Source organism: Dendrobates tinctorius, unplaced genomic scaffold, assembly GCF_039654945.1.
Source record: "Dendrobates tinctorius isolate UK_male_01 unplaced genomic scaffold, ASM3965494v1 ptg000322l, whole genome shotgun sequence".
Taxonomy (NCBI): Eukaryota; Metazoa; Chordata; class Amphibia; order Anura; family Dendrobatidae; genus Dendrobates; species Dendrobates tinctorius.
The window spans coordinates 3262498-3277864 of NW_027361989.1; the positions used below are offsets into that span (position 1 = coordinate 3262498).

The 15367-nt window shown below is 47.9% G+C and overlaps 1 protein-coding gene across 2 annotated transcripts in view; it reads right to left on the reverse strand.

The window, feature by feature from the left end:
- The window catches only part of LOC141074031 (uncharacterized), a 40455-nt gene that overhangs the window by 2138 nt on the left and 22950 nt on the right, over positions 1–15367 (reverse strand). The window lies entirely within an intron of this gene.

Consider the following 15367-nt stretch of genomic DNA (forward strand, 5'->3'; position numbering starts at 1 on the left):
TCCAACATCCACTGCGTGTTAATTTCTGGAAAGAGACTGAGGAGTCAAATTATTCACTCCTCCTACACACGTGGTCAAAATTGCTGGTACCCCTCGTTTAATGACAGAAAAACCCACAATGGTCACAGAAATAACTTGAATCTGACAAAACTAATAATAAATCAAAAATCTATGAAAATGAACAAATGAAAGTCAGACATTGCTTTTCAGCCATGCTTCCACAGAATGAAAAAAAAATTAATCTCATGAAATAGGCCTGGACAGAAATTATGGTACCCTTAACTTAACCGCTTCATGACTGCCAGCGGTAGATAAACGTCAGCGCTAGCAGGGTTTTGTGCAGCGCCGACATTTGTCTATGGTCGGTGGTTTCGAACTGATCGGGAACCCCACGTATCTTATAACCAGGGCCGGCATTAGGGTCAGGCAGACCAGGCCGCTGCCTAGGGCCCCCGTTCCCCCAGGGGTCCCCAGCTAGCGGCACATCACATAGCCGCTTTGAGGCCCGTGAGGCAGGGGGGCCCACCAGCGCTGACCCACCGCCACATTGAAATATACCAGCGTCTGCCAGTACAGTTCAAAGCAATGATGGGGGAGAGAGCGGCAGCTGATGCTCCCTCTCCCATCATTCCCTGCCTCTGACACTGCGGGTGCAGGCAGTGCAGAGGCAGCTGCTGAGACAGGAGCCAGGAGCAGCGCAGGCACGAGGAGAGGTGAGGATAGTGGGTTTTTTTTTACTATAACAGTGAATACTTGACTGTGAGGCCATTCTTGCGGGGGAGATGTGGGCTGTGCTATATAAACTATGCGGGCTGTGCTATATACTATGAGGGCTGTGCTATATACTATGCGGGCGGTGCTATATACTATGCGGGCAGTGCTATGTACTTTGAGGACTGTGCTATATACTATGAGGGCTGTGGTATACACTATGTGGGCTGGGTTATATATGTGGGCTGGGTTCTATACTATTGTGGGGTATATTATATTCTATGAGGGAGGCTGTGTTATATACTATGGGCGGTATATTTTATACTATGGGGGGCTGCATTATATACTATGGGGAGGAGGGCTGTATTATATTCTATGGGGGGCTACATTATATTCTATGGGGGCTGTATTAGATTTTATGAGGGAGGATTGCATCATACTCGTTGATGGGGCTACATTATATTCTATGGGGAGATGGGCTGTATTATATTCTATGGGGGGCTGTATTAGATTTTATGAGGGAGGATTGCATTGCTTTGATGGGGCTACATTATATTCTATGGGGAGGTGGGCTGTATTATATTCTATTCGGGGCTACATTATATTCTTTGGGGGACAGTATTATATTTATATTCTATCAGCGGTGATTGCATCATACTCTATGAGGGGGGCTGCATTATACTCTGTGGGGTGGCTGCAAGAAAAAACGAAAAAAAGTGTACTAGTCCAAAGAGTTTTTTTCAAAATAATGCACATATTTTATTGTTTAAAATTTCATACAAAACATTATTATGCTAAAAAAAAGACACAGGGGAAAGAACATGAGGGAATGATGGATAAGAAATGAGCAAAATATGCAGCTGTTGATTTAAAGGACACACCACCCCCTTGGAAAAGCAACCATGAGAGCTATGCTGTATATATCACAAGGGGAGAAAATATCTCAGTGCTATGGATAGAGCCAAACAACATGGACAACAATAATTAATAGACAAAGACCACCCCACATCTATAAGTGATTGCTATTATGCTAATATAGTGTATGGGCATGTGAACAGTATTACCTGGATATCCAATCAGGCTCAGCTACCAAGGATGATACAGGGCATAATAATGTTTTGTATGAAATTTTAATAAAATATGTGCATTATTTTGAAAAGCGAAAAAAGTGGTTTGGTACCATGTTAGCCAGTAGAAAAAATATATAAAGTGCTCTCAGTGAGAGAAACAAAATAGGAATCTTGTGGGTATGATACCTTTGAATGACTAACAAATAGTAAATGATGTTACAAAGCAAGCTTTCGGGACTGCTTACGTCCCTTCCTCAGGCTGATATAACAAAATATTTGAAGAAACCTTTTTTATATACAGTTTAAAGCACATGCTGGTGTGATACATGGACATTTAAATAGAGAATACAATCTCAATAAACAAATACTGAGCTTGAAGGGAGAATCCTTAATTAGGTACGATTACATCAGAGGTGTGAAAATTCTGTGAGATCAAAGGGCTGTTTGGAGCAAGTAGCTCAGATATGGTAATAGGCTATAAAACCTTCTGACAAATTGAGTCCTGTGTATCAAAGATAGTAATGAATTTATGCTCCCACACTCTCCGATGTGTGTGTGATTTAAAATTGCCTTTTAAAATGACAACTTTCATATTGTTTATGTTGTGTCCTGGACCACAGAAATGTTTGGCCACAGGTAAATGGTTTTTTGTCTGTAATTGTATGACGATGAGACCTCATCCTTGCTCTGAGTCTCTGTCCTGTTTCTCCAACATACAGGCCACCCACAGGACATATATTGCATAGAATTAAATACACCACATTGGAAGAGGAACATGTGAATGTCCCTGGGATCTTATAGTCCTGCTGTGTGTTGGGAATTCGGATTTTGTCTTTGGTCTCTATGTGAATGCAGGTTTTGCATCTTCTCCCATTGCAAGGATATGTTCCTCTTGGTGAATCTGAGGGCATTGAACTTCGGATAATGATGTTTCTTAGATTGGGAGGTTGTCTGTAACATAGCAAGGGGAGGTCTTTGAATAGTGTTTTTAACCGGTCATCCTTGTGTAGGATATGGTGAAGTTTCTTAGCCATTTTTCTGAGTATTTCAAGTTGTGGGTTGTAGGTCACTACCAGTGGTACACGATGATTTTCCTCTTTTTTTCTGTATTGAAGTACTTGACTTCTAGGGATCCTTGTGGCCCTAACGATCTGATCATCAATGGAGGTGGAATGGTACAGTACTGAACTTTGGGGCAGGGCTGTGGAGTCGGAGTCGGTGCTCATTTTGGTGGAGTCGGAGTTGGAGTCGGTATAAAATGGACCGACTCCGACTCCTAAAATATATAATAAATTGGGTACAGTAGTTCAATGCAGAATGTGCTGAATATTTTTTCATAGGAATTTGGGAAAGTTATGAAATGTCCTATAAATGGCTGTTCTATTCCTGATCTAAGGCTACATTCACACACAGCATTGTTGCTGCGTTTTTTGAGGATACGTTTTTCAGCTGCAAAAGCAGATCAGATTTTTAAAAAAAACGCATCACCTGAAAGCTTTTTGAGCTCATAGATAATGTTTTCAATATCAAAAGCAGATTAGAAATCTGCTCTATCTATATATCCATTTATCCATATCTGTCTATCCATATCTTATCGGTACCAAAAAGAATGAAAGCCGGGTAGCACACAGACTGACACTTCCTGCCAGGCAAAGGAGGAGGAAAGAGCGTCTCAAACATCATTAACAAGATATTTTGTAAGTGACAAAGTTACTGTAACAATGACAGCAGATATGTCTAAAAGACAGCTCATCCAGCTTGTTGTGAAGGACGGTGTACCATTATCATTATTTGCACGACCAGCTTTTACAGCTCTTAATGGAGAAATGGCCACAAACTTGGTGTTTCTCTGGAAAGAGAAAGTATTAGAAAATTAGTGATTGAAGAAGCCCTTAAACAAAAGGAAGATCTTAAAAAGACTCTCAAAAGACGCTTCATGTTCCTTACACTGGACGCCTGCACACGTCACAGAGTGAACTATTTTGCCATCAATATTCGATAGGTTTGTGACAACAAAAATTGTTACCAACACGCTGGCAGTAAAAGATACTAGAGCTCATCACAGCAGCCAGTTTCTCCAGGCCTTAGTGGAAAAAGTTCTGCAAGATTACGAACTCAAAAAAGAACAGGTTCTTGCTATTGTAACGGACAATGCTTCAGACATAAGTACAATTACACTGATGAATGAGAGTAATGAACAGCAGCTAGAGGAACATTTAGGATTCAGTATGTTTGAGATGGAAGGCCACAGTGCTGTTCATGTAACTGAGGAACAAACAGATATTACTACAGAAGAACAGCAAAATTATACTGTAGAAATAGATGATCTTGTTGAAGCTGCTTCAAAACACTTTCCTATTCATCACATGCGCTGTGTTGTGCACACGCTGCAGCTGGCAATAAGAGACAGTCTGCAAGAGGGACATGCTGGAAATCTGATTGGAAAAGTGAGGAAATTGGTTATTGCCGCCAGAACCCCTAAAATTGATTCCATCTTGAAGAGACGTGCTGGAAAATGGCAATTGTTGATCAACTAAAACCGTTTCTTATAGATATGGTGAACCCTCAGGTAACCCTAAATGAAGGTCAATGGACACAGGTGGCTGAATTGAAGGAATTGCTTAATCACCCATTTAATGTGACTAAAAAATTACAAGCTGAGGATTTAACTCCTGGCATTTTCATGAGGGAGCGGAAGAAATTGCTATTTTGCTGTTTAATCGCAGATGGCATTTCTGCTTCAATGAAATGGAGAGACACAGCTATTGGAAAATACAATTTTTCTGGCAGCTGTTTATGTGGACCCAAGTCATCGTATATTGCTTGATGATCAACAGCTTACTAAAGGAAAAGAAGCTCTGACTGAGGTAGCAGTTAGGAAGAGTGGCCTACAGGAGGACTGCCAGGCGCAAGAGGACTCGGGTCCTGACAGTGCTACTGCTGCCATATCTTCATCCTCATCAGATGAGGAGTTTGACTTTGGCAAGTATTTGTATGACATGGAGCAGGCAAAGCATTGCCGCAAGGAAAAAGATTTCACTCTGTCTCCTATAGCAGCAGATTGACCATATTTCAGCAAAATGTTTCACTTGCTCTCAAAGAAAAAGAAAAATTCAACCGTTCATCAAAACTGACTGTGCATGAGGCAATTCCTTTACACCCGGAAATTGTTAGAGATGTTGCCCATGTGGTTACGGCTTTGCCTCCAACCCAAGTTACTGTAGAGAGGTTGTTCTCTAGCCTTAAAATTATTAGGTCAGATTTGAGGTCATCTATGAAGGAGGATCTGATGGAGGCAATTCTTTGTCTTAGAACAAATTCATAGACTGCACAAATGTTATTTAGTATGTTTTTGTTGAAAACTGTTTTTTCCACTTATAGTTTACTACATAGTGTTATATATATATATATGTAATCGATATGACATAGTGTATTACATGTTTACAATTTATTACAATTTTTTGTGTTCTAAAGTTGTATTCCAATAAATATTATGTTCTATCTAAATATCTTGATTATTGTATCATAAAAATGATTTAATGTCTGATGTTCACATTGTACTAGAATACATTTTTCACTTAAATATAAGCAATATATGTGGGAGTCGGAGTCGTGGAGTCGGAGTTGGAGTCGCTGTAAGGGAAATTGAGGAGTCGGAGTCGCAGGTTTGGCTTACCGACTCCACAGCCCTGCTTTGGGGTACATGTTTTTTCTATTAGTCACCTACTGACTAACCTTCAGGGGGTGAATTATGGGTATAGTTTTATATTTGGAATTAACCCTCAACTGGTGAGGTGGGTTTTTTGTCACGCAACTGGTGATGTGGGGTTTCCTATACCCCAGTGTTTAGAAATCTCTTATTTTTACAGAAAATTCAAGGATCACGTTTGTTTTAATCGTTTTCATTTTGGCGATTGATTACACATGAGTAGTGTTGAACTTTCCGATACCGCAAGTATCGGGTATCGGCCGATATTAGCTGTATCGGAATTCCGATACTGACTTCCGATACTTTTTTCATATCGGATACCGGAATCGGAAGTTCCCATAATGCTATCAGCCCGCTCACTTTGATTCAGCCAATGGGAATCCTCAGAAGTGTGGGCACATCCTGTTAGGCATGTAGGCATGTTAACTATTGGCATGGCTGTGATTGGCTGCTGAAATGATGTCATGATGCACTATAAAAGCCACCGCCGCCGCCATTTCTGGTCACTCTGCTGTGAATTCAGTTAGGGACAGGCTGCTGTTGAAGACTGTGAGGGACAGTTAGAAATAGCGATTCTCAAAACAATATTGTGCTTTACCCAGGCTACATAAACCACCACTGTAGCTTTCTTTTGCCTAGCAGCAGTGTTCACAGCTATCTGCAAGGGCTGTGTGAGTGCAGCTCACGCTGTGGAGTGGGTCCTTCAGCCACGTCTGGTTGTAGGCCGCCCAGCGTGCCTCACTGCTGCCTCATACATATTTTTCTTTTTGAGCTGCTTATTTAAAAAATTCTATCTAGTGTGCTTCCATCCGTATCCATATACGTTGGTTGCAAACAATAGTAGTAGACAGCGGAGCCTTTCTGCAGCCTTTCAGTGCTAGTGCCCACTTAGCTGCACTCTTCACGGCTGTCTGAGAGGTCTCTGACTGTGTGTGAGTGCAGCTCACGCTGAGTAGTGTGTCCTGCAGCTACGTCTGGTTGTAGGCCGCTCACTGCCTCACACATATTTTTCTTTAATTGCAGCTCATTTTTTCTTCTCCTATTAGTGTGCATCCATCCATATCCATCTACATTGGTTGGTTGCAAACACTATATAGGAGTAGATAGAGGATCCTTTTTTCTGGCTTGTGCCCTTCAGCTGCAGCCAGATCAGTATTACCCAATTTTTCTGGAGCCTCATCTTTTGCATTGTAGGTTACCTGCCTGCATTGTAATAGCTCCAGAAAGTTGGTGATACTCTGACTTTCAAATCATTGGTCACATCCTTTTAGTTTTTCCCCCCCCCCAAAAAAAACAACAAAGTTCACCAAACACTACATTTGAAAGTTGTGTAGGCCACATTAGCTCCCATTAAAGTGTAGTAAACACACACACTTCATAAAATTAGTTTTTCTTATACCTGTAACCAGCTGTTCTGGAATAAACACACTAAGGCCCCCCTTTGTACTTTTCTGCCTATCTTTCTCAGTCTAGCAAGATGAAGAAGGCAGAGAGTAAGGCACGTGGCCGTGGAGTTTCATCAGGGAGAGGACTTGGGGATTCTACAGGGATAGGACGTGGGGATTCTGCAGGGAGAGGACGTGGGGATTCTGTGCCTGCTGTTGGCACCAGTGAGTCAGCATCCCCCAGTTTTAGCAGGCAACAGTCCTTTATGCGCAACTTTGTAGGACCTCACCGTACCCCACTGCTGCGGGAGGAACAAATTGAAGCCGTTGTCGGATGGATGGCAGCTAACGCATCGACTTCAATTACTTCCACATCCTCACAGGGCCAGAGCACCGAAGAGCAACCATCTGTCTCTTCACCACCTGCCAAAGTGCCCAGGCAGTCAGAGAGCCCTGGACAGGAGCCATCACAGTCGCTACTTCTGTTCTCGGAATCTGTTGGTTTGGAAAGAGGGGGCCAGCCAAGCAGCATTCCAGAATGTGAAGAAGAGGGAGTATGCAGTGATGCGCAACTTCTTTGTCCCTCTGAATCTGAAGAGGCGGGTGGGCCAGTGCCTATGTTCAGCACACCTCAGTACGCATCAGATGATGACGAGACTCAGTTACCACTTTCTGGTGCATACGGTGCTGGCGAGACAACCCAGGAGAAGCAGATGTTTGAAGAGGGGAGTGTAGATGATGAGGTCCTTGACCCATAATGGCGTGAGGAACAGGAAGGTGGTGGGAGCAGCTCTGAGGAAGAGATTCCACGAACGGCCAAAACCGGAGGGAGAGGGAGGGGGAAGACTTGGTTGCCTGTAGCCTCCACTTCGGCACCCGTTAGGAGCATTCCACTTTCAAAAGGCAAAACGGGCGCTCCCAAGACTTGCAGTGCGTGGTCCTTTTTTGACACAGTTGCAGATGACATTTGCTTTGTCAAACGCAAGCTGTGTCATCAGAGAGTCAAAAGAGGAAAAAATGTCAGCAACCTCAATACCACTAATATGTAGAAACAAGTGCGGACCAAGCACGAGGTGGAGTTACACAGACACACTGAAGACGTAGGCCAACGTACAGCACCACCTACCACCTCTTCAGCTCGTGTTGGGGCCTCTTCCTCCAGCTCACACACAGCTGGTTCGGCTTCCTCACAGGATCGCCAAGGAAGAACCTCTGGCACTGTTGTCCGGAGACCCTGTGACATTCCACCCACAGCACCACGTTCCAAGTCATCCTCACACTCCCAGGCCACTCGGCAGCCATCGGTAGCACAGGCATGGGAGAAAAGGTGACCATACTCGGCAAACCATCCCCGAGCACAGGCTCTGAATGCTGGCATTGCCAAACTACTGGCCCTTGAAATGCTGTCATTCAGGCTGGTGGAGACTGACACCTTCTGGGACTTCATGGCATTGGCAGTCCCACAATACACCGTGCCCATCCGCTTTTATTTCAGCAGGCGAGCCGTCCCTGCCCTGCAGAAACATGTGGAGGCAAACATAAAACATGCGCTACTAAACGCCGTCAGTAGCAAGGTCCACCTGACCACTGATTCGTGGACCAGTAACCATGGACAGGGACGATACCTTTCCCTCACTGCCCATTGGGTCAATGTTGTGGAGCCGGGTACAGATCTGGAGAGTGGCACTCTACATGTTCTGCCAACTCCACGGATTGCAGGAATCCAGTCTGTACATATTGACTCCTCCTCCTACTCAAGTTCCTCTGAAACAGCGCAGCAGGAGCCTGTTACGACCGATATGAGCACAGCCATGGCCAAACGTCAACAGGCCGTACTCAAATTAATTTCTTTGGGGAATCGAAGCCACACAGTGCAGGAGCTCTGGAATGCCATCAAGCAGGAGAGCGACGTGTGGTTTGTGCCAGCGAATCTCCAGCCGGGCTTGGTAGTGTGTGACAATGGCTGAAATCTGGTGGCAGCTCTTGGCCTAGGCAACCTCACTCACATCCCATGTCTGGCACATGTGCTCAACTTGGTCGTGCAGAGCTTTCTGAGGGACTATCCGGATCTTGATGCACTGCTGCACAAGGTCCACATAGAGTGCGCTCACTTGCGTCGTTCCAGCACGGCAAGATCGTGCCTTGCTGCTCTGCAGCGCCGATTACGCCTTCCGGAACATCGCATCATATGTGACCTACCCACCAGGTGGAATTCAACGTTACATATGTTGGAGCGGTTGTGTGTGCAGCAGGCAGCAGTCATGGAGTACCAGCTGCATCAGGCACAAACAAGTCGCAATGTGCGCCGGTCACACTTCAGCACCACTGAGTGGGCCTCTATGAAGGACATCTGCCTCGTTTTGCGTGCCTTCGTTGATTCCACTTGGATGGCGAGTGCAGATGATGCACTAGTCAGCATGACTGTCCCCCTTATCTGCCTGCTTCAAAAAACACTGCAAGCACTAAGGGATGAGGTTTTGGAAGAGGTGGAGGATGAGGAGTCCCAAATGCCATCTGCTTCTGGACAGTCTGCGCTACGTGCTTCCTCACAAAGGCCTAGGCAGGGGACACTTTGTGAGGAGGATGAGGAGGAGTCGATGGAGGAGGAAGACATCTCTCCACAGGAGGGAGGTACACAAAGCTCTAGTCAGTATGTACAGCGAGGGTAGGGTGATGCAGAGCAGTCAGAGATCACGCCTCAAGCAGGGGACAGCGGTTCTTTGGCAGTTGGGAGTCTGCAGCACATGGTTGACTTCATGCTGCAGTGCCTGAGAAACGACGGCCGCATCGCCCACATTCTCTACACGGCTGATTATTGGGTGTACACCCTCCTAGATCCTCGCTACCGGGACAACTTGCAAACCCTCATACCAACATTGAACCGGGAGCGTAAACTGCGGGAGTACCAAGACACACTGGTGCAGTCCATCATGTTTTCCATTCCACCCGACAGCAGTGGTGCTAGTGCTTTACAAAGCACCTCTGTGCGTCGAGCCAGTGGAGGAAACTCGGCACAAAGAGGGAGCAGAGGCAGCGCCTCAGCACAAGGCAAGACCAGTATGGCCCAAATGTGCCAAAGTTTTGTGTGTCCGCCACAATTGTCTACACCATCACTGACGGCTCCAGTCAGCAGGAGGCAACGTTTCTGTCAGATGGTGACAGACTACATGTCTCGCCCTGTGACTGTACTCCCAGATGGCTCTTCCCCCTTCAAGTTTTGGGTCTCTAAGCTGGATACATGGCCAGAGCTTAGCCAGTATGCATTGGAGGTGCTGGCTTGCCCTGCTGCCAGTGTATTATCGGAACGCGTCTTTAGTGCCGTAGGTGGTGTACTAACAGACCGTCGCACGCGACTTTCTTCCGATAACGTCGACCGGCTTACTTTTCTGAAAATGAACAAGGCCTGGATCTCCCCAGAATTTGCCAGTCCTCTTCCCGACTAAATAATTGGTTGGTAACTGTATCCAGGTCTCCTGTTGTGTTCATGTTTCTACCACCTGAACTATAATCCCTGGGCTTCAACACAGCCAGTTGTCGCTCAGATGTGTCGTCTGCACAGAGAAAAACACTAGCTCCTGTGTTAGTGGGGTTCAGTAACGCCAGCTGCTCCCCTGCTGTGTGGATGGCAAAGTCTCCTGCTCCATCCACATTCAAACTACTACTGATTTTTAACCCTGCTCCACTTAGGCCTCTGGCTCCACTGTCTCTAGTATTTCTCCTGGCCTCCAACCCCGCCAGTGACAGCTCTTAAGTGGCATCTGCATAATCCACACTTGTTCCAGTGTTACTTGGCCTCAGTCACGTCAGTTGATTCCCTGATGTGTGACCGGCAAGGTCTCCTGCTCTGTCCACATTCCCATTACTAGTAGTGTGAATGAGGACAGAGCAGGAGTCCTTGCCGGACACACATCAGGGGATCAACTGACGGGAATGAGCCCAAGTAACACAGGAACAAGTGTGGATTGTGCTGACGCCACTTCAGAGCTGTCACTGGCGGGGTTAGAGGCCAGGGGAAATACTAGAGACAGTGAAGCTGGAGGCCATAGTGGAGCACGGTTACAATCAGTAGTAGTCTACTACCTCTATAAAACGTGCTGCAATTGGCCTTAGCCTGGGCTCCAACAACGTCAGTTGGTGTTGAGAAGTGCCGTCTTCGCAGAGAAAAACACTCGCTACTGTGTCTGTGGGGTTCAGTAATGCCAGCTGTTCCCCTGCTGTGTAGACGGCAAAGTCTCCTGCTGCCTCCACATGCCAACACCATCAGGCCTCAGCCTGCTCCATGCCTCATCCTGGGCTCCAACAACGCCAGTTGGTGTTCAGAAGTGCCGTCTTCGCAGAGAAACACACACTAGCTCCTGTGTTAGTCGGGTTCAGTAATGCCAGCTGTTCCCCTGCTGTGTAGACGGCAATGTCTCCTGCTCCATCCACATGCAAACTACTACAGATCTGTAACTGTGCTCAACTTAGGCCTCTGGCTCCACTGTCACTAGTATTTCCCCTGGCCAACAACCCCGCCAGTTACAGCTCTGAAGTGGCATCTGCACAATCCACACTTGTTCCTGAGTTACTGTGGCTCAGTCCCGTCAGTTGATCCCCTGATGTGTGTCCGGCAAGGTCTCCTGCTCTGTCCACATTCCCATTACTAGTAGTGTGAATGAGGACTGAGCAGGAGAGCTTGCCAGACACACATCAGGGGATCAACAGACGGGACTGAGCCACAGTTACACAGGAACAAGTGTGGATTGTGCAGACGCCACTTCAGAGCTGTAACTGGCGGGGTTGTTGGCCAGGGGAAATACTAGAGACAGTGGAGCCGGAGGCCATAGTGGAGCACGGTGACAATCAGTAGTAGTCTACAACCTCTATAAAACCAGCTGCAAGTTGTCCTCCGCCTGCTGCATGCTTCATCCTGGGCTACAACACAGCCAGTTGTAGCCTGGAAGTGCCGTCCGCACAGATATAAACACTCGCTCCTGTGTTAGTGGGGTTCAGTAACGCCAGCTGTTCCCCTGCTGTGTGGATGGCAAAGTCTCCTGCTGCCTCCAAACTCACACAACGCTTTTTCTCCTCGCTCCAAGTAGGCCTCAGCCTGCTCGGAGCATTGATCCTGGGCTACAACACAGCCAGTTGTAGCCTGGAAGTGCCGTCCGCACAGATTTAAACACTCGCTCCTGTGTTAGTGGGGTTCAGTAACGCCAGCTGTTCCCCTGCTGTGATGATGGCAAAGTCTCCTGCTGCCTCCAAACTCACACTACAACGCTTTTTCTCCTCGCTCCAAGTAGGCCTCAGCCTGCTCTGAGCATTGATCCTGGGCTACAACACAGCCAGTTGTAGCCTGGAAGTGCCGTCCGCACAGATTGAAACACTCGCTCCTGTGTTAGTGGGGTTCAGTAACGCCAGCTGTTCCCCTGCTGTGTGGATGGCAAAGTCTCCTGCTGCCTCCAAACTCACACTACAACGCTTTTTCTCCTCGCTCCAAGTAGGTCTCAGCCTCCTCGGAGCATTGATCCTGGGCTACAACACAGCCAGTGGTAGCCTGGAAGTACCTTCCGCACAGATTGAAACACTCGCTCCTGTGTTAGTGGGGTTCAGTAACGCCAGCTGTTCCCCTGCTGTGTGGATGGCAAAGTCTCCTGCTGCCTCCAAACTCACACTACAACGCTTTTTCTCCTCGCTCCAAGTAGGCCTCAGCCTGCTCGGAGCATTGATCCTGGGCTACAACACAGCCAGTTGTAGCCTGGAAGTGTCGTCCGCACAGATTGAAACACTCGTTCCTGTCTGTGGGTTTCAGTAACGCCAGCTGTTCCCCTGCTGTGTGGACGGCAAAGTCTCCTGCTCCATCCACATTCAAACTAACTACTGATTTTTTTAACCCTGCTCCACTTAGGCCTCTGGCTCCACTGTCTCTAGTATTTCCCCTGGCCTCCAACCCCGCCAGTGACAGCTCTGAAGTGGCGTCTGCACAATCCACACTTGTTCCTGTGTTACTTGGCCTCAGTCACGTCAGTTGATCCCCTGATGTGTGTCCGGCAAGGTCTCCTGCTCTGTCCACATTCCCATTACTAGTAGTGTGAATGAGGATAGAGCAGGAGACCTTGCCGAACACACATCAGGGGATCAACTGACGGGACTGAGGCCAAGTAACACAGGAACAAGTGTGGATTGTGCTGACGCCACTTCAGAGCTGTCACTGGCGGGGTTGGAGGCCAGGGGAAATACTAGAGACAGTGGAGCCAGAGGCCTAAGTGGAGCATGGTTACAATCAGTAGTAGTCTACAACCTCTATAAAACGTGCTGCAAGTTGGCCTCAGCCAACTCCATGCCTCATCCTGGGCTCCAACAACGCCAGTTGGTGTTCAGAAGTGCCGTCTTCTCAGAGAAACACACATTAGCTCCTGTGTTAGTGGGGTTCAGTAATGCCAGCTGTTACCCTGCTGTGTAGATGGCAAAGTCTCCTGCTGCCTCCACATGCCAACCCTAGCAGGCCTCAGCCTGCTCCATGCCTCATCCTGGTCTCCAACAATGCCAGTTGGTGTTCAGAAGTGCCGTCTTCACAGAGAAACACACACTAGCTCCTGTGTTAGTGGAGTTCAGTAATGCCAGCTGTTCCCCTGCTGTGCGGATGGCAAAGTCTCCTGCTGCCTCCAACATCACACTACATGTTATTTTCCACTTGTTCCAAGTAGGTCTCAGCCTGCTCGGAGCATTGATCCTGGGCTTCAACACAGTTGTCGCTTGGAAGTGCCGTCCGCACAGATAGAAACACTCGCTCCTGTGTCTGTGGGGTTCAGTAACGCCAGCTGTTCCCCTGCTGTGCGGATGGCAAAGTCTACTGCTGCCTCCAACATCACACTACTACTGACTTTTAACCGTGGTCCACTTAGGCCTCTGGCTGTACTGTCTCTAGTATTTCCCCTGGCCTCCAACCCCGCCAGTCGCTGCTCTGATGTGCCATCTGCACAATCCACACTTGTTCCTGTGTTATTGGGACTCAGTCACGTCAGTTGATCCCCTGATGTGTGTCCGGCAATGTCTCCTGCTCTGTCCCCATTCCCATTAATAGTTGTGGGAATGTGGACAGAGCAGGACACCTTGCCGGACACACATCAGGGGATCAACTGACGTGACTGAGCCCCAGTAACTCAGGAACAAGTGTGGATTATGCAGACAACACTGCAGAGCAGCAACTGGCGTGGTTGGAGGCCAGGGGAAATACTAGAGACAGTAGAGCCAGAGGCCAAAGTGGAGCACGGTTACAATCAGTAGTTGTGTACAACCAACATAAAACTCCAAGTTGGCCTCAGCCTGCTGCATGATTGACTGCTGGGCTTCAACATCGCATGTTGCTGCTCAGAAGTGTGTTTGCCACGGGTACTCCCTCCTGCCCAGCCGGGTTCCAGCACCGTCAGCTGTTTCTCGGCAGAGCCTTTCCCTAGGTGCCTCCTTCTTGGTATCCGAGTTCCAGCAACGTCTGCTGGTCCTTGGTAGTGCTTTTTAGCACAGGTAACGCCTGCTTAGAAACCGTGTTCCAGCACCGTCAGCTGGTCCACGGTTGTGCCATTGGCTCTTGTTCCTTTTGCTGCCCCTCCGGGTTCCAGCACCGTCAGCTGGTTCTCGGCAGTATCTTTGGCATGGGTACTCCCTCCTGCCCAGCCTGGTTACAGCACGCCTGCTGTTTCTGGGTAGTGTCAACGTCACTTTGCCACTGATACGTTGTCCTGTCGTGTTGCGGTCGGGTTAGCCGAGTCTATGGTGCCTGCAGTTTCAGTGCTTCCTATATGGGCTGCGGGTTCTGGTAAAAAAAGGCTGGTTCCATAGTGCCAATAGGACAAGCACCCCCTGTAGGACTGTGGTTTTCGGTAACTGCGGCCGGATCGCGGCATTGCAACTTTGTTTTTCATAGGTATCTTCTGCTACCCATCCGGGTTCCAGCAAGATCAGCTGGTTCTCGGCAGTGCCTTTGGCTGAGGTGCCTCCTTGTCGGTATCCGAGTCCAAGCAACGTCTGCTGGTCCTTGGTAGTGCTTTTTAGCACAGGTACCTCCTGCTTAGTAACCATGTTACAGCACCGTCAGCTGTTCCACGGTTGTCCCATTGGCTCTTGTTCCTTCTGCTGCCACTCTGGGTTCCAGCACCGTCAGCTGGTTCTCGGTCGCTCCATTGAGTATTGTAGCTTCTGCTACCCATCCGGGTTTCAGCACCGTCACCTGGTTCTCGGCAGTGCCTTTGGCCTAGGTGCCTCCTTGTTGGTATCCGAGTTCCACCAACGTCTGCTGGTCCTTGGTAGTGCTTTGGAGCACAGGTACCTCCTGCTTAGTAACCGTGTTCCAGCACCGTCAGCTGGTCCACGGTTGTGCCATTGGCTCTTGTTCATTCTGCTGCCCCTCCGGGTTCCAGCACCATCAGCTGGTTCTCGGCAGTGTCTTTGGCAAGGGTACTGCCTCCTGCCCAGCCTGGTTACAGCACGCCTGCTGTTTCCGGGTAGTGTCAACG